We start from the raw sequence: 25,308 nt of genomic DNA on the forward strand, positions 1-25,308 counted from the left end.
CTAACGTCCGCTGCCCCGAAATACTCTATACCTATCTGTACAATAATTAGAGAAAATTAAATTTATGACTTCAGAAAATTGAAATCGTGATACCTACTTGGATATTCGAACTTACATCAGAATTGTGTCTATGCATGCAGTATGCAGTAAACAGTTGACAGAAAGCAACAACAGCTGCGATCAGACATATAGTATTAGTATAGAAAATTCCATGAATTACAGAAATTACGGAAAATCTTTATTTTATTTAATGAATTTATTTTTTTAATTACTTAAAGTAGTTTTTAAAAAACCGAAGCATTTTGTAGAAAGGAGTACAGGGTATTAACGTGTTGGGTACTTTACACTAGTATTAGTATTCCTACCTTGTTTTTTGTATTGCTCAGATTTCTTAACTACATTTGGTGTTAATGGAAGCCTCGCAGAATTCTAAAATTTCAATCAAAATCGGTGCACTCCATCAAGTTGTTGCCTGAAAACGTCATGTTCGTATATTATTTTATTTATCAAGTTAGGCAATTGTTGTTGACATTTTCATATTTGCAAATTATTACATTTATTTTCGAATAAAAGAAATAAAATTTCGTAACCATTTTTTATATTTCATATTTGCATTAATTTCTCTTATAATGCGTATTTCTATTGTAAAGTACATACATAATTAGCGTTGTTGCCATAACAGAAACCAAACAGGTATAAGGAAAGATAAATCGATACAAATTATTATTTGAACTATATTTGTATTCATTAGGTTGACAGTGGCATTCTAATTTTCATTTTTGCATTTCTATTTTCTAATTATGCTCTCACTACGCTTTTCAGCGAATTTCGTCGCAATCAAAAATATCGTCCCCCCAATGCCAAACTGGGAGCCTGTTCATTAATGTTTTAGCCCATAGTCCTCGTAAAATGTGAACTTATAGACGGACTTTGATAGCAAATATGTACATACATATGAGTACATATAGTTCATATGTCAAAAATTATTGCAAGCCCAGCACTTTGGCGGTAACACCATACTATAGTATAAGATGCCGCAAAGAGGCGATCAACTTTATGCCTGTTTACATTGCAAAACGTTGCCGTGGAAGAGGCAGAATATACGTGTACTATAGTAGTGGAAGGGGCAGGATACATAGGAGCAGATGTAAAGAAAGGTGCTAGCTGCTTGTGCTAGCCATAAAAACTTTCATGTTTTAAGCGTGGCACGGGCAAGCATATCAGACGACCGACGGCCAACGGCCAAAAAGCCCTCAACCCACAACTAACAAACAACTGGAGTAGATAGCTGACATTATTATGGACAACGTAGTTGCGTCGACGGCGCGACCGAAGTTGTTAACGCGGCAATGACTAAAATGACAAAAGAACTAACTCGACGAGCTGTCACCTAGGTAGATAAATGGGGTGGAGAGCAGGGGAGTGGACTGGAACTTAGACTGGGGACATGGCACTAAGGTGTACTGGTGAAAATGTGAAACGATAGAACGGATGAAGGCGTTCTGCCAGCTCCTCTGCATTAAATTATTGATTCGATTTCGCGCGCGCGTCTCAATTTTATTGCGGCAGGCTTTTGGGATGAATGAATTGTAGCCACAGCCATTGTCAAAGTTTGCGCGTTAGCCATCTGTCTTTCTGTCTTTCTGTCGACTCGCCTTTCTGTCTGCCACTCTACTATATGCTGCAGCCCTTCAATTTTTTATGTATGGCCTTATGTGTGTGTGTGTGGGTGTGCATAGCCACGCCCATAGAGAAAAGAAAAATATTACAACCACACGGTAAACACAAAATTTATGTTCCACCCAGTGCACACTGGCCGAAAAAGCAAAGGTTGGGTCATAATTCCAAAAAAAAAAAAACAATTTTAAAATACAGTAAAAATCTCTTAGTGTTTCTAAAGAATATAGACAAAGGGACAAAAATACAAGTGTCAATTTTTTTTTGTGCAGCCCTGGTATTATTGCGACGCCCTTAAAGTCAGATGATTTAAAGCTTCATTACTTTGAAATTACGTTGCTGCTACTGAAATTGTTTTTTTTTTTTATTAAATTTTAAACGTTTTGTCTTTGTTAATAAACACTGCTTTAAAATGGAAAACACCGATAAAGGTATGTAGTTTTTTAAGTGTAGATGAATGTTTGTGTTATGCTGTGTTCGGGCTTTGCTTTTAGGTCTTATCGTCGCGTTGTTTTGTTTTTGAAAATCGAACTTACATATACTTGTAAGTTACGTGTTTTATGGAGTTAAAATACGCAATATTCTCGATCCTTCTCGAGACTAGTAATGCATCCGTGTTCAGTAACATGTGTTTAACATAATGGAACTAATTAGTGTGGAGATGTTGCAGACAAGTTTAAATTTAGTCATGAGAAAATGCTTGAGATTTGGATTGAGGTGGACGTAAAACTGAAGCGATTACCAATTGGGTGTTTGGAAAGCTCATTAGAAATATACAGCCAGACAAGAAAACACAAATTTTAAGACAAATATCTAAATTTCACCTCATACATTTACAAATTTATGCCAAAATCCCAAAGGAAAATATTAAAATTTCGGACCCGTTAATATCGAGCCTTCCATTAAATAAAAACCTCAAGATAAACAAGTTGCCGTCAAAAGCGATTGCCCTTTTGGCTGAGCCAGCCCTTATAATAAAATAAGATAATATTAAATCTGATATAGACTCGGATTCTGATTATGAAAAAATATAAATATAATGTAAAAAATATATATATACAATTTAACATGGTTAATATGGGAGATAAGATTGGGCGTGCTCTTATCAACCTAAAATGTTTCCCATATTTTTATATTTATTAGTCCGGATGAGCGCCAGGATTTCGGAAACGGCTGAGCTGACATATTATTTTATGCCCCAACTTTTGCTTTTTTGGCCAGTGTGCAGTGCGTGTACCTATAGTGCTACATTCTGCGATGTATGTGATTGTGTACGTGTATGTGTCTGTGAGAATGGGAGTGTGCGTGGGTGTGTATAAGTAGGTACTAACATAGTCATAGGGTTTGTCGCCAAACAAAACAGAAGGACTAGCCAGGCCAACCAAAAAACGCATTGCAAGCGTTCTTTTCAATTAGGCTTTCGTTTTAAGTAGGGATTGTAATCATTATAAGTGTTATTATAAAAATTACAAAATAATGATTATTTTTTAATTGTATTCATTCGCTCATATTGAGGGTTACTTTACCACTTCACTAATAATCATTAATTTCGAGAAAAAAATAAAACATATAAAATAATGATTATTCTTTACGTTTTTCTTTTTTCTTTGATCAAAAATAAACTCAAATTGTAATTGTCTCTGCCCTTTTCATAGGGAATAAGGACAAAATGTATATATATTCTTAAACAATAAGTCAAGACAAACCCGTACAATACAGTTTTGGGCTAAAACAAAACATCCTTAAAAAATATTTTCTGGCAAAATTACGGCTTGAGTTTCATTTTTGATCAAATAAATAATCAAAAATATAACTTGGCGAGCAATCGTAACACTGTGTATTTAAGGGTATATTCTCTGTATTCTTAGAAGCTCACTGAAAGGCAAATGAAAAATGTTAAAGTAGTTTTGTTCTGTATTAAGATTCCTCAGACCTCAGCTAAAGAGATTCATTATATTTTGGGGATGGAACTACGACCATAATGTTTTAAGGTTTGCACAATTAATTGAAGTGATTGGTAACGATGGTAGCGTTGTTGACTGCGTCAGCTACTTATTTTCGATTTCAGGACCTAGCCCGCTCAGTCCCATCCCACTTCACAGACTTTTCACAAAAAGTCCCGTGTATGCTCATACAGTTTTGCATATCATGGCGGCCTGCACATTACGACCGATGGTATTTCCATTGTTGTAGCTGGTTTGGCAATGGAACTGTTGGGAGCGGGGGTGTAGAGCCAGGCTGAAGAAATCATAAATCTGTTGCTTGTTGGTGGCATTGTTGTTGCCGTAATTGAAGCAATGACGCACGCAATTTTTGCAGTGGGGCACGGCTCTGAGGCTCTAGCCCAACGCTGGCATTTACATCGATGTGCCGGCAAGCCTATTCACTCGAAAGTAATTTGTTTTCATAAGTCGCATTCATGGAGAAACGGTGGCACCCCGGGAGCCGTCGTCAAGTGAAAGCGTGCAAAGTCAGGCGTTAAGAAGTCGTTTAAATTATTCAGCGCTAGATATTACTTCTGACGAATGGGCTACACGCATAGCTTCTGCAACTACTCTGACAATGACTGCCCAATGCCCGCTGACAGAATACAGCAGCTTAGATGTCTTCCATTTAGGCAAATCAAATTTATCAGTGCAACACAATTATAAAGGCACTCATTCGCGAATGGTATGGGGTATGTTTTAAACTTCTTTGCATTAAATTTAATCAAATTTTCTCTAAAATTTCGGAAGAAGTTGTACTGCAAGCAATAAAAGTGTGTTTTCATATATCCTGTATCCGTAGGGTAAAAAGGGTAAATGTGTTAGGTAAGTGGAAGGTTTGTAAAAAGCAGAAGACCCCAAAATACTTTTTAAATTCTTAATCAGCATGTCTGACCATCTGTCCGTCCGTCTACCCGTATGTCCGGATGAACGCCTGGATTTCGGAAACGGCTGCGCTGACATTTACCAAGCTCGGTTTGTAGACTCTCCTTATTTTCAGGCAACATAAGCTCATTGTTTTTTTTTTAATCTTCTCCCCTTGTCCACAATTTCAAAGCTACTATACATACAATAAACTGCTTCGTAATCAATATATAATTCCCTATTTTTGTTTTTAAATTTCAGACAGTTATATTCTAAGAAAATAAACTAGTTTACAAATTGTACTCCACTTCTACATCGAGTTCCCTCTGCAGAAATTTGTTTGGCTACAGGGTATTTCAACTATAGCATTCCATCTGGTTTTGTATGGGATTTTTTGTTTCGGCAGCAATATTGTTGAAGATGCTTAAATTAGAAAACATTGTTATATAAATTAAGTATATTTTAGATAACAAACATTTACAGATACATATTTTTATGATGCAATTTCAAAAATTTGAAACGAGCTTTAATTCCGAATGTAACTAGAGTTTTCTGAACTTTGTTAACCTCTGAGTGGAGAACTAATCAGCTAAAAAGGCGCCTTTGCCAAACATTTACCCAAAACAAATGCTTCAATACACGCAGCCAACTGAACAAGAGGATTAAAAAGTTGCTAAAGCAAGAAGCTTCAAAAGCTTTAAAAAATCTTGACAAAATAGGTTCAGAGAGCGTTTTGTGGGTCTCGACATCGCCCAACCCGGCTGATGGCTTGAATGCAAACTTGCAAGACGACAATAATAACTCAAGTCGAAGTTGCAGCCAGCTTGACACACTGCCACTGTCACAGAATACTCGTACAAGTGCTCGTATGTTGGCATTATGTTGCAAAGTGATTATTATGCTCGTTTGTGAACGAGGTCGGCCACATGCCGCGCAACCTTGTCACATATACGAGTACAACCTAACGAACCCCTTCCTCTGCAACAACATCCCATAAAGCAACACACAAATACACAATTTTGCCCGTTCATACATCCGTTGGCAACTTTTCATTGTCAATGGCAACATGTCGTCACCGAGTGCGAAAAACATGAAGTCGACTCCGATCCACCTGCTCGACCGCCCGACCATCCTACAAGTATATATGTATATGTGTGTGTGTGCAGGCCATCGGCGGAAGGAGTGGCTTCAAATGATTTCGCCTCTTTTGCTTGCTCGAATTATACGTCAATTTGAACAGCTGCACACACCCACACAAACAAGCACACGCTGCCGCACATGTTTGGAGAAGCCTGTAAACTTGAGGCCAAGTTTTATGAACTTCAAACTTTTGCGATCCGGCGACGCCATTTTGACTTTAAGTAAGTTGTTTTGTGCGTGCGTTTTTGTACACTTCGGGCTCGAAAGGTAAAATACTTGTAGTATTATGAAATCGGTTCAGTTTTTGTAAGACCCCGCCTAAGTATATTCTTAGTATATTCTTTCAGCTCAGCAGAGAGCTGCAAAGGGGTATGATCGAGTGTGCTCGATCACCTTTGCCGAAAATTCAATCACATTCACATGCAACATGTTCGATCGAGTTGAGTGTTCTCATTTTCATTTTTTCGATCAAACATGGAAGGACCAGCTCGCGATCGAGCAGCTGGCGTGATTGGTTTGTTCACAAAATGGACAAGTACAAGACGATCGACCATCATGTTATATTCTGTTTTCAAAGTTACCATTTCAATTTAGATCATCGTTTGGAAGTCATAAGCAACTCGAACACTAGCGAGCATTTCCATCTTGTAAGAATGTGATTCGAACTGAATGTTCGCTTTCCTTCTTGCTCAACGAAACGTGAGCGAACATTTATTACCCGTTGCAGTTCGCTGATGTCCATCTGTCCGTCAGTCTGTCTGCCTGTTTGCCTGCATGAACACAAAGATCGCCACACTTAGAAGAGCTAGATTCGCCAAACTTAGTTTATATACAAGTAGTATGTTCTTCTATGTCCAAAAGCGCGCAATAAAAGAGAATTTTTATTTCGAAAAGTATGAAAGCTACAATCAGCATACATATAGTACATACGTAGAGCCAAGGGCGTACGCAATGTTAATGTTTAAAAATAATTTATGCATATGATCAATGAAAAAACTTCAACAAATCCAACTCAGTTCCATTTTAATCTGATATAGTGCTTCCCCAAAAAGTTTTAAATTATCCAAAAAATAGCTTACAGAATCACGTGCAGGGAAGGGATTAGCATTCGAATCGTTACGTCAAAAGTTAGCCGAATTTATTTATGTGTGTAATGTACACATATGTGTATAATTTATACTATACATATATTTCTTATATTATATTTCTGATTTCTCAGAACACTCTTAAAACAATGCAAATTATAATGGAAATGGCATACTCGATGCATTTAAATCCATTCTACATGTTTTTCCGAGAAATTGTAAAAGTTTCAGCATTGGTTCAATGAATAAAGTGTGCGCTTAATGCAATGCAAAAGGGCAAGTAGTATTATTGCACCTTTTTCAAAATAAACTGTTTAAATCACTTTATGATGCGCTTCCCGGAATAATGCAGACAATAAGTGTGATCAAGAAATTATTTCAACAATTATAATGCAGCGTTCCCTATGGTTGCTGGTGGCATTTATAATTTAAAAATTGTTCACCATATCCATTACGTTAATTATTTATCAATATTGTCAAAGAAGTGAGCAACTAAATAATACAAGTGAATCGATTATGTGATGCAACAAATTTCGACTGAATTCAATAGATTCAACCCATTTGTGCATTCTATTTTATCAATAAAAGAATATTATAATATGGAAATAGAGAATATTTGTATGGTAATTGAGCGCTAAAATAATGCACCCCACAACATCAGTCTTTTGCATCATCAGTCTTTCACAAAAACTGTTTTTATAATGGATCTTGGAATTTAGGGCTCACGTATATACATTTTATTAAATAAAACGGAATGTTCTTAAAGTTGAGCTTATCAAAAAATTGGCTGATTATATATAGAATTACATCGAAATGACGACATGGCTCTAAATGCTGGCCAAAGTGCCGAAGTGTGTGTATTACCCTTGCCCAGAAATATCTACCAAAGATATTTGGAATGACGTGTAACCCATATTGGCCAGAAATTAAAATTGAATTTGTATACGCATATAAAGACGTATTTTAAGTGTTGATTCTAGTTTTTAGAAATAGAGAGATGAAATTTTTACAGCAGCATTCTCAAGTAACAGCTAAAACTTCGATCGCAAATGGCGCATAAAAAGGATGCCATAACTGTCGATACATTAGAGAAACACAATAATTCTGTCATATACTTGTACATAGTTATATATTATATATTAAAAGTGCTTAACATGAACACAAATAATCTGCTGAATGGGAAAAAAAAAATGTTTGTCAATTTACTGGCTCTTCTTTTCTAAAATGTTCCATTATTTTAAATTTAGGCCAATTAAAAATTCAGCCTTCCTATATTTATTTACAATTGTTTTGTCGACAAATAAGACAATCGATACAAAGCGCACATAAATATGTAATATTCGAGGGCACCCATGAGTGGGTGACTTCGGTTCGGTTCAGAGAGCGAACACATTAAAGACCGTCTTTGGCAGTCCATGTTGCATCGTCCAAGCCAATAAGGAGTGGCAAAATATGTTGGGGATCCAGTGATGGAATTGAGTTGCACGTGTCTTCTTTTACGCTTCAGTTTTTGGATGGGAATACCCCAAAGCCTCCCAGCACATAGCATTTAGTTGCATGCACATACAAATATGCATACACGTATAAACATATGTATATGTGTGCATATGGTGGATGACGCATCATATTCAATGGCCTTGGTTACTCGGTCAATTTGCAAGTTCATAAACAACAATTGCGTGACTGGGGATTTGCAGGGGCTGTAATTCATTTTCTTTCCTTGGCGCCGCAAAGTATGCAATATCATTTACGCCAGCCGTGTGGGTACGAGTATGTGTGATATGAATAAGTAAAACGATGACGCCGCATCCGCCGAATGCGACGCCAACTCCGTGTGGCATAAAAAGCCGACACTTTAAAGGCAATAAACCTTAATTGCTGATTACGCATACGCCTGCGTGATTCGATGCTCGGCCGTTGCAGAGCAAGACACCGCTGGTACCTATCATTGCTAAAAAGAAAATATTTCAATAACTTGGTGCGCGTCCTTTTGTTGCTGCCACATAATTTGAAAATTGAAATTGTCGTCACGTACTCGATGGCAATACAAGTACCAACATCACCATAAAAGAAGCACTTGCGGGGATCCCCACTTGTCAACATGAATTTACAATTTTCTGTTGAGATTCCATAGCTTTTCTGTTGTTTTAAATACTTTTTGTCTTATGTTTGCGGCTCTGTCTGCCATAGACAGCAGCTGCCACCGCCAACTTCCTTCCTTTCGCTTATTTATTTTTATACCCTGTACCCGAAGGGCAATATGGTATATTAGTGTTGTGAAAAGTATGTAACAGTAAGAAGGAAGCATCTCCGACTCCATAAATTGCATATATTCTTAATCAGCGTGACGAGACTTAATCGATATGACCATGTCCGTCTGTCTGGATGAAGGCCTGGATTTCGGTAACGGCTGATCCCACATTGACCGAACTTTTTATGTCGACTCCCTTATCCCCAGCCAACACGCGTTTATTTTTATGTTTTGGTTTCCCCCTCCCCCTTTCTTCTTCTACAGAATTTCGTCATAAGTCCAAAATTCCAAAGCTACTTAAATTAAACGTTGCATGCGTTATAAATATACATAGTATTATTATCAAATTTTGTTTACAATTTTTTTGACATTTGTGATTTCTAAGTAAAGTTATTTCATTCCAGTGATACGCCTACAATTTGAAAAAGTGAATTTTCTCTCCTCCTTCTTCTTGCTTCTAACTTGCGTGCAGGTAGTGAAGTTCATTGGGTACAGGGTATTCCATTGTCGGGCTTGCTTGACTGCATCCTTTTATCTTAATTTGTTTCAATATTATATTAGCTTTATTCTTAATGGGTTTAAGGCAACTTTTACTGCCACAGTTGAGGATCGCTAAAAATTATAAATATTACTTTCATAAGTTTACAAAAGAATAAATAATTTTTAAAAATCTTGAACGCAGCCACCGTGCTCGTTTACTTGATCCCCATACCTTCCTTCTAATTTTCTAGTACCTCCAATAGTTTTCTCTCTCTCGCACCACAAAAGGAATACTGTGATCTTTCTTAATTAAATGACTAGGCGGCTTAAAGACTTTAATAAGTCGATGTTGGCCTCGAAATTATATACATATTCCAGGTTGTACAACAAATCCTCATACAATGGCATTTTTTATATATAAGTATAAACGAGTTTTGCGTACAGAGTATTGGGCCCACTACATTATAAGTGGATAACCGCAATCTAATCCCAATCCCTTCGCTGTGCCTTACGACACAAATTTTATTCATCCATGGTCATGGGCCGCGAATTCCATAAAGAGCGTCAATATACGATAGCTCTAAGGCTGCGGGAGGGAATACTGATTGGAAGAGACAGGTGGAAAACAAGTTTTTAATTCTTCTTGCCCCTCAGATAATACACATATATGTAAAAATTTCGACTTCCATATTGCTTTCTAGATATTACAAATTTGCACCCCAAAGCCAATACACTTTTTAGTGAAGCGTATACACATATATTAACGACTATCAATCCAGTTTTGAATCATATTTGAAACCACAATATTGAAACTATAGTTTAAGTACATCTAACATTTAAACATTTTGTGCGCTGATTGTTTATTTACGAATTATTTTTGTTTTCTTTCACCTACACAATTTCAACTTTATATTTCTGATATAGTGAAACACTTTTAAATCATTTTCAAGCCACTTCCGAAAACAAAAATTCTTTAAATCGTTGCAATAAAATAGCTGCCAAATCGAAGCAAACTAAGTTTTAACTTTAAAACTTGGTAAGCAAATAACAATAGTTTTCAGCATTGCCGACGAAAATCAAACCAAATTTTTTTGTCGTTTAAAAAATATTTACCATAAAATTTCTATTCATGCTCTGTACCTGAAAGGTGCAGAAAGAGGCGTGGCAGACCAAGTTTCGCTGGCAAGTTAACTCTTACACTCCCACTACAAATGATTACCTATAACTCCGTTCGTAAAAACAGCTAGATCTGGGAGAATATAAAAGGTAGAAACACAAAATTTTGCACAAGAAATATTCTAAAGTCTTAACTTTTGTGCAAGTTCCTTTCCATTCTGGTTCTTAGTTGTGCTATTTATCCACACCAACAACGACCAACCTTGGTTTTTATGACCCGACCTCAAAACAAAGAGCCAATGTACGACCTCTGATGACTTTGCCAGGACACTTTGGCAACGCTGCCACTCCACTAATTAAACGCAAACAAGAACTGTGACAGTAAAACGGCCAAATGAGTAGACTCTTATGCAAATGCATGCCAGCACCCTATCCGGTCCATTCTAAAAAAGCACCGAGTCCGCCATTCCCAGGTATTATTTGGCTTGTTCATCAACTTTTTCACATTCAGCAGAACACTTGGCGCTGGCCGGCGAATAATACTGATCTCGGCATAATCCTTTGCCAGTCCCTTGTTTTGTCACCCTATCAAGTTTAAATCCGTGACGAAAGCTTGTATGCTCTTTGCAAATAGACGTTTGTCCGCGAAATTATTTAGCCGAAATTAGTTACCCAAATTTGGTGTTACTATTAATACCCTAAACGGCTTACACCCTGTTCCGATGGGTATAAAGGCATTAGTTTTTGTACCAGCCAAGTTAAGGTGTGACAAACTGCACAAATAATCTATATGGATTATATATATATATACATATATGGATGGCAAGACGAATCGTTTCCGACATGCTCATCTGTACGTAGCACAGCTCAAAAAAAAAGGTTTATCCGTCACCGCAATCTCTGCTCATAATCTGCCAGCAGTCGTTGCTATTGTGATTCAAGTCCTTACTGCAAGCAGGTGTGTCCGCACATACACGTTCATACACGCTTTAAATATTATATCACCGGTACTTAGAATTGTGTATTATTCAATTAGTTTTTAATTGTATTTAAGCACATAACAAAGCGACGGAAAGCCATCAAAAAATACATGAACTTGGTCTTTCCGAGACTTCGGAACACACCAAGAGAAAGATTTCATACCACGCTTACAGTTTGTGTTCCCAACCTTGATTCAAAATATGGTAACATATATCTCATTTATTTATATCATACGATTTATAGCAATGTTTCAAGTTTATTTGATTTGATTTCTTTAATAAATCTTAAGTACTACGTGTATTAAAGTGAAATTGTAAATATACAGGCATTAAAAGCTCCTAAATATATTCATGACTTCAATCTCTAGTCTTTAATGTATGATTTACTTTATTTTTATTTTTATTTTACATATTATATTTTATATTTTATTATTTTGCACGATTCCATTAACCTTCATATTTAAATTCAGGATACCTTAAAAAAGATCTGTAGAAATGTACACTATATATTTAAAATACTAGCAAAGAGAATACAACTCTGAACCACTTAAAAAAAACTGAAAGCGGTGTCAAACGTTCGAATATCTCATTACCTTATTCGGCAACAATACATGGCTTTAATGCTGCAGTTACTTTTAACATAATTATGCGCGTACCTCTCTAGACTTTATAATCATAGTTTTAGGTTCGCAGATATTTTGTTAAGCAATTCAAGCTAATTTTTATTTTTAGTCTTCTAAAACATTCTTTAAGAACGACACGACACGAAGACTATGGTGTGAACTAAAACTAAAAATATGCAATTTATTGGAGAGCTTTACACATATTTTTTGCAAATCACTTTTATTTGGAATAACGGGAAAGGAAAAGAATATAAACTGCAGTTAGAAAAGTCTGCATTTCCTCTGTGGACACTGCGGACTCAGCCGTTTGCAAAATCCAAGCATTCATTCATACTTGTACATACAATTGCACATATATATAGTAATAGTAAAAAGTTACCGTTATACTTCAACATATCTTTGAACAATAAAAGCTACCTTTTTCACTCTCTGTATTGTTAGTTAATTTTTTAATTAACTATTAAAGATTTTCTATGCAGAACTGTTTCACAAGCTTCTGTACGAATACTCCTTTAACCATTTTATTTATTACGGGCCTTTTTGTTGTAATAATTAATAAATGGATGCACTTGCATCAACGAATATCCTTTTCATTCCAATATTAAAACAGTGTTTAACAACTCAGATGATAACAAAAAGTTAAGTGTTTCATGTGCGACGATTAAACCCCAGATGTTTGGACCTGCCGTTCGCTGTAAGTTGTAACAGTCGAAGCGTTTTATAAGCAGCCGCTTGGTGTTACTTCTTACAGTGAGTGTTATGGCCCGAGAACGACAAGAAATTGAACATAAAGTGAAAATAAAACAAGAACAAAGCGTGTAAGTGAAAAGCCTCAGTATATGAGGTAAAAATTATGCTCATTTCAATCAACTGCTGAATAGACTCATTGTAATATAATTAAATTGCCCGCACACACACACACACACACACACACACACACACACACACACACACACACACACACACACACACATTCTATCAGGTACTCGTAGCAAGCTAGTTTCCATTCGATGTATCCGGTTTATAACCAAGTTCAAAAAAGGAGGAAGTTATCAATTCGTCTGTATTTTTTTTAATGTTTATTACCTCAGAATCTTCGACTGGGTGTACCAGCTGTGGTGGTTCTTTTTATTATTTGAAAGCATCCATCTTAAATTTGTATTTGGTATGTGCAAGACAAATGGAGAAATAACTCAATATCACGCCGACCGATTCGCTGTTTTTTATTGGAAAGGGTGTGTTTCAGGGGTACTTTGCTGAGAGTTTGGTTAAGTTCTGCAAAGGAAGACGTTCTCAATTCGACTGTATTTTTGATTGTTACCTCAGAACTTGCGACTGGGTGAACCCATTTTGATGACTCTTTTTGTATGTGAAAGCTGATGCTCCTCGTATAGTCTCCTTCTAATTTAGTCCAGTTCGGACGATGGCATCAATGAGAAAACTACCTTAAGCATACCTCATTTAATCCAAATAGCTGACAATTTTTTTCCCGAATCCTCGAAACATTAAGTCACTTTAAATGACAAAAAAGCGTTCACTGCACTAAACCTGAAGTCGGTTTTTTTTTGTTGAAATTTTACTTGTCTTTCTGTTATTATTTCAGTGTTTTCGTTGTGGCTCCAATTTCCTGTTGTCGCTGCATTAGAAATGTCGGAAAATTATTGACCCGTGCGAGTTGCTTTTTAAAAACAAGTTTGACACATTTTCTAGCAATTCAACGTTTGCAGACATAAAACACTCTCAACTCTCACACTTCTTAAGCACTAGAATATGCTCAATTTGCAATTGCTTCAAAATTCTCCAAACTCAAATGCAAATAATCAACAGGAGGCATGCAAACTTTCTCGCCTCTCTGGCCCCTGACCCCCTGACTAATGGCCGCCCACAGTCAGACCGACACGTCGCCACAGTTTTCTGCTCGGTCTAAAGTTCACATGTTGGCCTTATTGTGAGCATTGACATCATTAATGGCGCTTGAAGTGTCCTCCATTTGAGTTGAAAAAGCATCAACAGAACAAATAACATAAAGTGCCGAAAAAAGGGCGAACACAGCGTAATGTAAGGGGGGCGGGTCAGCCAACGATGTTAATACAAAATGAAAACAACAACAAAAAATGCTATACAAAAATCACGAGATTCTCCAACCACCCACCAAGACAAACGACGCTCAACAAATTTAAATGAGGATATAACAAAAATGTCGGCCTCAGCTTGTCATTGGACTTAGTGCTGACACTGACGAGGATTGCGACACTTAATTTGGAGCATATTCAGCACATTATGTGTAATATTGGTGGAAATACTTGTAGGCAACCCTCCCATACCCACAACTTCGTACGCTCTACAAGTGTGTACTTGTAAGTACAAGTACATTTAAACTTTCAGAACTTCAATCAAATCTCAAATCGATAGTTTTAGCAATTTACTTGTATTATACTAGGCGCCCGCAGGGTAAAAAGCGAATATTAGGTTTGTGCAAAGTATATAACAGGAAGAAGGAGGCATCTCCAACACCAAGAAGTGCAAATATGTATATAAACCGAACTGTGCAATATCTACTATATAAAATTACATATTTTTGTTTTAAATTTCATTCAACTCGCTCAGTTCTGGGAAAAGTTATTAGTACTACGCCAACAAACTGCAGCATCAAGTTCGCTCTTCTTCTTCTTCTTTTTACTACTGCTATGGGCGTATATAACTCAGTACCGGAAGTTTGTCTAGACACAGGGTATTTGACTGGCGGGCTTGCTCGACTTTACCGTTCTCTCTTGTTTTAATGGTAATAAAGGAAAGTGGAATTTGGTATCAGAAGCTGTTATTAGCATATTCTGCATAAGTGGAGAAGCTAAAGTCGGGTGTCCCCACTTTGAAATACTCTGTACATGTGTGTCGAATAATTATAGGAATTTAAAATGATTTCAAAAATTGGTAAAGAAAAAACAAAGTTGCACATCGTATGCACATAAGGCATCTGAATGCAAAACTAGGTGTCTCTAGCTCTTATAGTGTCTGAGATGCAGGTGTTCATACGGGCAGACGGACGGACAGACAGACAGGGCTAGATCGATCATGCTGATCAAGAATATGTATACGTTGTGGGGTTCCCGACAGTGAAATACCCTGCATCCAGACAAACTTTAGACACTGAGTGCGTCTCTAGCAGATGAATAACTAATAAGAACTTTTCCTAGAATTGGCTGATTTAGATCAAATTTATAACAGAAATTTGCTATTGTATATAAATAACTTGGTAAAGTTTGACGAAATTCTGTAGCGGGGAAAGGGAGAGGAAAATCGAAAAAAGCATACTCTTATAGACTAGGGACTAGGAACGTCGGAGATGCTTCCTTCTGCCTGTTACATACTTGGCGAAATCCTAATATACCCTTTTTACCCTTCGGTTACAGGGTATAAAAATAAAAGTAATAATGCTAACTGTTGTATTATTGACAAGCTAGAAACATTTCGAATTTCACACTTGTGTATACAATATAATATTTAATACACATAATTGTAATAATAATACAGATATGTATATATTTATTTACGCACTCACTACAATGAATACGACTTATAGATTGCAGCTCGGAAGTTAATAAACAGTATTTCAATGGAAATGGCAGCAAAAGCCAGGAACAAATTTTAAGTATTTCATGGCCCAGAAACAAAGGCAGTTGAATGCTTTATGAAACACTGGGGGGTGGATGAGTCGCGAAATGGCAAAGTGGTAAGAGGGTGGCAAGAGCTCGCCATATCGCCATTGTTGTTATTACTGACGTTGCGCCCTTTGTTGTGGGGCACGCGTCATAGCATGCATTGCATATTGCTCTGGTCACGTGGCGAGGCTCCTTGGACACGATTTATTTATATGATTCCCGAATGCGGGGTTGCTAGGCAAGCGCTTGTGTGGGGCACTTGTGCTGGCACAAGTTTAAAGGCAACAACAAAGTGTTCATACACGTACAATGGGAAGACTATACGTACAACGTACAATACAACAGTTAATTTATTTTATTTATTTATTAAGTTTCGATAAGCCGAGTCATTGTATATAAATCGATGCAATAAGCTACTACTTCTTTTTTTTTATAAACCATCACAGTGGGAGCATGAGTAGTGAAGTCGAAATGAACATTGTTATAACGTTTTCGTTGCTCTCGTTAATTTTAATTCCCTACTACGAACCTTTTTATGACATTTATTGGGACTTCTTTTAAAACAGGTAGCATTAGTTTACAGTTGCTGTGTGTTAGTTGGAATATTGTGTATAAGGCCATGTAACAATATATAATTATAGGTGAGTTCAAGTGAAAATGGAACGTGGAATCTTATAGAACTTCTAAACGCGGATAGAGCATGCCACCAGCATTAGCAGAATTGGTATTTCAATCATGCCGTAGAAATAAATCGAACAGTACCTTCCAAGGTCCCTGGGACAACCCTAACTTTCATCTTGTCCTGCTATTTAAGAATATGTTAACATATGGAAATACAATTTTATGTATGCGAGTTTCTTAGTTATTTATACATTAGCAAATCACAAAACAAGAAAGGAGTTCTACGATGAAGAGGACCCAACCCAATGTGTACCCTACAAATACAAAATAAAGAAAATGTAATATTTTTACTTTTTTTGGTGGAGGAGGGACACCCTATCGGACCTCATGTTGGGTCACCTATTGGACATTCTATTGGACATTCTATTGGACACCCTATTGGACTTATCTTGGGTCCGTTATGCGATAAGCGCTCCCGTCATTTATCTCCGTCCAGAGTACCCTATGATGATCTTTCATCCAAATCTATTTTCATCAGTCGAAGAAGGTCACCTACAAAGGCAACGACTAGTCTCCAATTCTCTTTGCTGTTGATTATTTTTCTTATGCGATGTCTCCAATTTCTTGTGCTAGGGGCTTCATTGCCCAGAAAATTGCTCATTCACATCGACGTCCTCGTGTACATAGCTAGCTTCTGTGCTTTTCCCCATCTTGTGTAGAAAGGCGCTAAAGATACCATATCCCGTAATCTTTTGTGTTATGAGTTAGTCCACTTCTCCATGTTTCCTATGTACCCAGGTTCTGATGTCTGGCAGCAGTCTGGTCGTCCATTTCCCAGTGTCCTCATTTTCCCATATCAATTGCCAGCGTTCCAGTGTCTCCATCTTGCATTGGTTAATGGCTTGTCTTGTTGCTCCTCCTGTTCTTCGTAATGTGTAGATGTCCTTCCGTTGCCTAGACAATAGGTCGATCGGTATCAGGCCTGCTATGGCATTAGATATGCACAAACTATATTTTTATTTGAACATTTATATTCGTAGAAATTCACAACAACAAGGTAGCGGGGGGTACATTCGATGAAAAAAACATAAACTAGGGGCTTAGGGGAACCTGCATTTCAATTTTGGTTATCTTAGTTTTTGTACCTCTTGAAAACAGACAGACGACTCGTCCATTCCTACTGATCAAGAATATATGTATAGTACATACATATATACTTTGTGCGATATTCCACGCCTCTTTCTAGAATAAACTAATATACCCTTTTATCCTTTGGGTACAGTTTGCTTGGGAAATTAGTCTGGCAGGATCGGAATTGATGTAAGAGGCTGTCAGCAAGACCCAAGAAGGTGCACAAATTTAATTTTTCATGGATCCCCGCATATTACTTCTGCAATCACCTTCAACATCGGGCAGAGAAATTGTTTGAAGGGATAGCGTCTGAACCACCATTCGCATTTACAATACCTTGGAAATTTCTCACCTATGTATGTTGATGGGAGTCTACTTAATTTTAATTTTCTAACACAATGAATAACGCCTATTCAAGGAGCACCTGGCCTTATTAACTTTGGCCTCTTTGTGTTATTGCCCAAGGCAACCAAGGGACAATTGAATGATTTTTATAAAAACTTATGAGCGGCAGAATGTTTCAGCGGCTATGGTTATTTTATGGTTGCGATTCGACCGCCAAAATACTGCGAAAGGTCGAAAATTGAACAATGGCAATGCGTCGTATTCGCAACTCAGAGGACCCAACACTACACAACACGCATACGCACAGTTGGCCCCCGCTGTTTAGGGCTGGCAGCAGCCGAGTAGCTTTCAACGCTTTCCCTTGTTTTTGGCTGTTATTGCTGCTCCTGTTTTTATTGTTAACACGCAGCGTGATCACGGCGAATGCCGAATGCTGAAAAATACCAAAACACAACTAACAATATGTCTGCCAGACAACATCGGGCCGCCTGCCCGGAACCGCAACATTCATGCGAGAAAACGCCCGCAGCTGTGCGCAAATGCAAAAGTAATCCCCAAGTTGCGCATAAAAGTTTATTTGCCATAATGTGTGCGAACGCACACACGCACACACACGCACACACACACAGGCATACAAGCAAACATACAAGTACACGCGCTTAGTTGCAACTGGCGCTCCTATTGTTTACAAATTTTTAATACCAGCCTCCTTTCGCCACAAAAACGCAAAGTTTTCGCGCCTCCCGCAATGAATTATTCGATATTCCGCTTAAATTATTCGCTTTTAAATGCAACCAAATGCAACCAAGACCAACCAATATTTAAATTCTTCTATGTTCCGTTTAAGCTTCTTCTGTTTGAAGGCTACGAAATGGAAGCCAAGGTTTATAAATAAATTTTTAAAAAAGTAACCAACGCACAAGACCCGTTGTATAATCCAAATAATTGTTTTTATAAAACGAAAATGCAGCATAATTTGTCGGTATAAAACAAATACTTATACCTCACAGCAGCATAAAACATAGTCACATATATTTGTATTTAAATTCCCTCAATTTTGAATCTATTCTTAACATAGAAGTAAATACTTGTACACTTTTTCATATTTTATATCCCATCACATTTTATATACATACTCGAGGGGTTAGGGTTTGCATGTAGCAAGCAAAATAAGGCAGTTTCGACCCCATAAAGCATATACGAGTACACACTTATATTCTGAATCAGCATGAGGGGACATGTCCTTCCGTCTGTCTGGCTGATTACCAAACTTGCTATGTAAATCTTCCTAACCCTTAGGAGTTTCATTTATTCTCAATATTTTCCACCTTTCTGCTGCCACAGTATCGTCTATACTGCCAAAAACTCGAATGCTACATAAATTTGACACAATCGGTTCATCCTTTAAAAAAAATCATTTTTGAACAATTGACACACACTAAACAACTTTGTACTACTAAGTATATCCAAGTGGCAGTCTGGCTCATTTATTTTAGTCGAGTCCAGATTGCTTAGAATTCTTTAAAGGACCTGGCACCACCAAATTGGTTAGGTGTCAGAATTATGTTTAGCTCTTTCGGCGATAATTTAAATATTATTTTTGATTAAATGATGAGTAGTGCTAATATATAGAGCTTAGGCGAACTTCGCTACTATAGTCGATCTAGCCCTGTCTGTCCATCTGTCTGTCCGTCTGTCCGTATGAACACCTGGATCTCAGAGACTTTAAGAGATAGAGCCACTAAATTTTGCACAAAGATGCCTTATGTGTGTACGCTATACGAGTTTGTTTTATTTTTTTGATTTTCCCCCCACTTCCCCCCCTAGGGGGGTTTTCCCGATTTTCCATTCGTATAATCGCCTATTTCTCGGAGAGTATATGACCTAGGAACACCAAATTGTAGTCCAAGATGCCTTTTGTGAATACGCAAAAAATGTGTATTTTGGGGTTTCCTTCCCTCCCCCCCCCCTCTCCACGACAAATCGTAACTCCAGTAACTGTTGGAACTACGAACTAATTTTGCAAATACCCCCCGTTAGTTATTATAGACCGATTAAACAAGAAGTTATAGCCATAAATTTGCTGCCCAAGCGCTGCCCGCAGCTGTTGTTGAAGCTGGTGCTTTGGTTGAGTACAAACATGTTTACACAGACACGAATAGATGCGCATAGGCATTCATACACTCACATAGACGCAATTGCTTTGTATTGTGCAATTATACACCCTTTACGGGAGTTCGAATACCGAGGGAGAATTACGTTTTGTTTTATTTATTTAAACAATGTTCAGTGCCTTGGGCTTTTATTTATTTGGATCGTAGGTTCCCATAAACCGTTGCATTTATTTTATAATTTCTGTTTTATTTATTTAAATAATGTTCAGTGCCTTGGGCTTTTATGTATGGGGATCGTACGTTGCAACGTACGTTGGCATTTATTTTATAATACTTGTATTTGTTTTATTTATTTAAATAATGTTCAGTGCCTTGGGTTCTTATTTATTTGGATCGTAGGTTCTCATAAACCGTTGCGTTTATTTTATAACTTTTTTTTTTTTTTTAAAGAATCTTCATTGCCTTGGGCTTTTAATTCTTTGGATCGTAGGTTCCCATAAACCGTTGCATTTATTTTATAATATTTGTTTTATTTATTTAAATAATGTTCAGTGCCTTGGGCTTTTATTTATTTGGATCGTATGTTCCCATAAAGCAATGCATTTATTTTATAATGATTTGTTTTATTTATTTAAATAATGTTCAGTGCCTAGGTTTGCGCGAGCTGAAAAATGTAAGAGGCAGAAGGAGGTGTGGCAGACCCCACAAAGTATATATATTCTTGATCAGCATGACAAGAGGAGTCGATCTATATCTGTCTGTCTGTCTGTCTGTCCGTCTGTCTGTCTGTCCGTCTGTCTGTCCGTCTGTCTGTCCGTATGAACACCTGGATCTCAGAGACTATAAGAGATAGAGACACTAAATTTTGCACAAAGATGCCTTATGTGAGTACGCTGTGCAAGTTCCCCCACAAATCGTAACTCCCGTAATTCTTCGAATTTCGAACTAAATTTTGCAAATAACCCCAGTTAGTTATTATGTGTCCGTATGCCAAGTTTCACTGTGACCGATTAACAAGACCGATTTAACAAGAAGTTAAAACCATTAATATATTTGCTGCCCAAGCGCTGCCCGCAGCTGTTGTTGATGTTGCTGTTTGGTTGACTGCAAACATGTTTACACATACACGAATAGACGCGCATAGACATTCATTGCTTTATATATGTGCAATTATACACCCTTTACGTGAGTTCGAATACCGAGAGAGGTAAAATCGATCAAAATATTTTTAAAAATTTTCTTAATTTTTTTATTTTCTATAATTATTCTAAACATATGTACAGAGTATTTCAAAGTCGGGACACCCGACTTTAGCTTTTTTACTTGGAATCCACATTGAAACGTATCAAAGGTATATGAAAAAAGATTTCGGGAGATAGGATAGAAAGAAAATCTGAGCAAACTATGTATTTGGTAGTTTTCTGATTAATATTAAATACCGTCCTAATATAGATGTTATATAGATGTAGTTTTCGTTAAAGTGGTAGGACAGGTAATGGCAATCAGAATTTGATGGCATATTTTATTGAATTTTTTGGTTTTTTAATAGCCAACCGTTTCCTTTATGAGTAACTTCATAAACGGAACTTGAGGATTCCCAATTGCCATATATTATAAAGCTTTCCCGATGAACTCTCAGCTAGGCCATTCATTTGTATTTGCATTTATCTTAAGACGACGCCTAGAGCTTTTGGTGTATTTACTGACGGAGACGCTATATTATTTAAATTTATTCGCACTTATTAAGCTTGAATTGTTATATTTTTTCAATTAACAACAACAAGGCACAGGCCAAACTCAAGAATTCAGTACGCACTTCCGAGCACAAAAATGTAATAAACAAGTTCTGGGCGAAAATTACTAGATACTTTGAGAAAAATAAATATCACTGAATCTTTCTGACTCTAATTGCTGTTCACAAGCCCTATTTGTGTTTAAGCCCTATTTCTGTTGTTAAATGAGTGGTGATTTGTCGATAACGACATTCCAGTCAAGTTGATTGGTATACTTGTATTTAAATATATTGTTGCCTATTTTATTAGTTTATTTAGTTTAGCAATTGAAATCGTCCTTAACAATCAATTTCGTGTGGTTAGTGTATCTAGTGGCATATATATAATGCTAAGGGGATGGACGGAATAATTTGAATCCAAAAAGAAAAACAATTAATATAAATTTAATTAATTACTGATTGGGGTACAGGGTATAAGAGGGCGTGTGCGCGTTTGCGTTATTCATATTTATGGAAACAATTCTCATTTATGAAAGAACACGACAATAATTAATCAAACCTAGGTACTTAAATGAATTGGATTTTACGGCCCCCAGAATTCGTTTGTAAGTGCGATGGGCAAGTAGATTACAATGCGCTGACAGTTTTGTATTTAAGAATTTCAAAGATCAAACATCTTTTTTATTTTTTACTGCAATATTTAGATCCTTGTCGTTGTTTTCAGTGCAGATATACAAATTTGTGTCATATCTGTGATGCTATTAGTTTTAAACAGGGCGACAGGGAATTAATTAGTCATTGTACATTACTAGTCTTTAGTTTTATGTGTCTGCGTGTTTTTGGCATCAAGGTGCTTCCGCCAATTAAACTGCCTGCTTAGAAGGATAGGTGACATCACCCGGTCGGGGGACTTGTATAAAAATTTCAGTCAAAGAGGTGTGTGGTGCAGTGTTTGTATTTTAGCTCCTTTTTTTCAACTTCAAGGTGATTTGCAGGACGCCTTGTGGTACTGCCCTGCGTTGAGGTACTACGAGTGCTGCAATTAATTATTTTACATATTTCACATGGTAGAGATGAGTGTTTTAAGGCATCCGCATTTAAATTGTATTTGTCAGACCGTCCAGGCAAACGCGATGAAGTGATTTGGCAGCATTGAAGAATACATCAAATATGTAGTAGAATAGCCAAAGTAATGCGACCTACTTGTTCAACTGTTTTAAATGTTTTTCACTCAACCCAACTGGACGGATCTCCCAACTCTTTTCATTGTTTCGAAAAGTGTTTTGTTATTGTGTAAATAATAGGCCAAGATAACATACAGCACAAACTGGGAGCTCAATATTCATTTCTTGATGACATCAGGTTTGATTTATTTTCAAAAAGGCTTCTTAAAAAGCATGTTTAGACTTAGGTCGCATAAAAGACTCTATAATCTTTGTTATGTTTTGGTTAAATTGGTAAAATTGTTATATTGTGAAACGGACCTATGGATGTCGCAGACTAATTTGGAGCTATGCAGACGAGACTATAACTCTCGTACTGTACTCGCCCCTTATTAAAATTTAAAAAAATCTTAAATTTTTTAAATATGTCCTTATTCATATGTTTTTTTAATGACATAAATTAAATTAAATTAAAAATCAGCACATAGAGACAGTTTAAATAGCACACGTTGTATTCGTACGTCTATAGTGCAAGTAGCAACAACAACAACAGCTACGGTCAGAGCTTGGACGGGGATTACATTTATGGTTGTAATTTTCCTAAAAATTGAATTGAGTTTGATAAAAATTAAAATGAGGGCATGAATGTGATTGTCGAATTCCTAGAATTACGAAAATAATGAAAATAATGAACTGGGGAAGGGGAAACATTAGTTGGTAATACTATAAATGGTTCGCAGAGGTCCTTTCCTACCAAGACGAAACTGCAAGAGCTTCTCAAAGTAATCATACATAGCCGAAATAGCTTTGCAGGGATAACAAATATACTTATATATGTACATACATACTATAAATATATACCGCTAGGAGAAAGTTAAAGTGAAGTGTTTATTATTGTAAGCTAACCCTGTACCTTCAACGCCTCTGAGAACCAAACTTCTGACAAGGCGACAAACAACCATGTCAAGGACCAAACTATTTGGTTAAAAAGATGGGAGCCTGTCTTTATTAGCTTGTTACATATATTTGGTGTTGTCCTCCCAATGCGAACAATGTTTTTATAATGCTTACTCCCTTTAGCAAAATTTGTTTACAGGTTAGGAGCAAGAATAGAAATACCCTGAACACCAATAAGAACACGAAAAGAAAGAAATAATACAAGTGATAAGTGGAGAATGCGTTGAAAACAACCGACAAATTTTAACTCAGCTCGGATCATTATCACAGAAACGATTTACGTAAAAAACAGTATTTGGCAGGCAACATTTATTGGATTTTGAATTCAGATTGGATAATTTAATAGGTTCTGGATTTAAATGGAATATTGTGTCATTTTTAATTATACTTAATGATGTTGCAATGTTTGTTTCTGTTAAAAACGGGACACATGGAACAAAAAAGCAGACTCCTAAAATTAAACTCTTCCCTATTTTATTTGTGTTTACTTTCCTTTCATTTGTGAGACAGTCCAGCGAACGTTTTGCTAGTTTCTATTTATTTCTGAACGCGTTAGAGATATGCCGCACCGAGCTAAAGCATTCGTGTACTACTTGTATGTATGTGAGAGGTCCCATTGGGCATTCGACATTTCACATCCGTCTGTCAAGGTGTATATGTTTTATGCATTGCTAAGAACTACTCAAAGAAATTAGTGGCACCGTTGGAATAAATGGCAAAATGTGCAATGCCATTCTAGCTAAATGACATGACTCCCCCGGAAAAAAAACAGAGTGGAAAACATACGAGAGCACGGGATGTTCAAAAACCGTCTGCACGTGCACTCGACGCTGTGACATACACGTATAATGGAAACAATAATGTACACAGCAGACACACTCCACACACACACACACTCCACACACACACACACTCCGCAAACGGAAACCCTCTATGGGATTATGCCCAATTGGTTTAGCGTGCCCGAGCGCTACAGTTAGAGGCAAAAGTACGCTCCTTCGAACCAAAAACAATACGCAGAAGTGCTGCTGCCAATTTTATCAGACGATGGCGGAGAGCGAGACGGAGAGGAGAAAATGTAAATATGGGGAGAGCTTTTGACAGACAACAGACATACTGGTAGGTGGTAGGTAGTAGGTGGAATGATTTGTCGAATCACGTGGCCCGGCCACGCACCAAAATTCAGGGAATGGCCCAACTGTTAGGATAACAATAGAAAGAATCTCAGCAAATACTCGTATAGTCGTATATTTTGAGTGCCACCCAAAGGCCTACAATTCATCAGTGCTGTTGGACATGATACTCCTGTATACACTATAGGTACGTGATGTGCTTTTGGATGTTTCCGCGTGATGAGTCTGTCGCTGCGACCGCTCCTCTTCATC

The 25,308-nt window shown here is 37.0% G+C and overlaps 1 protein-coding gene across 1 annotated transcript in view; it reads left to right on the forward strand.

Moving 5' to 3' along the window:
- Positions 1-25,308, forward strand: part of LOC115629268 — an 83,954-nt gene that overhangs the window by 37,917 nt on the left and 20,729 nt on the right. The gene's annotated exons all lie outside the window — the stretch shown is intronic.

The sequence above is a fragment of the Scaptodrosophila lebanonensis genome, unplaced genomic scaffold, assembly GCF_003285725.1.
Source record: "Scaptodrosophila lebanonensis strain 11010-0011.00,11010-0021.00 unplaced genomic scaffold, SlebRS2 tig00000138-arrow-arrow-pilon, whole genome shotgun sequence".
Lineage (NCBI taxonomy): Eukaryota > Metazoa > Arthropoda > Insecta > Diptera > Drosophilidae > Scaptodrosophila > Scaptodrosophila lebanonensis.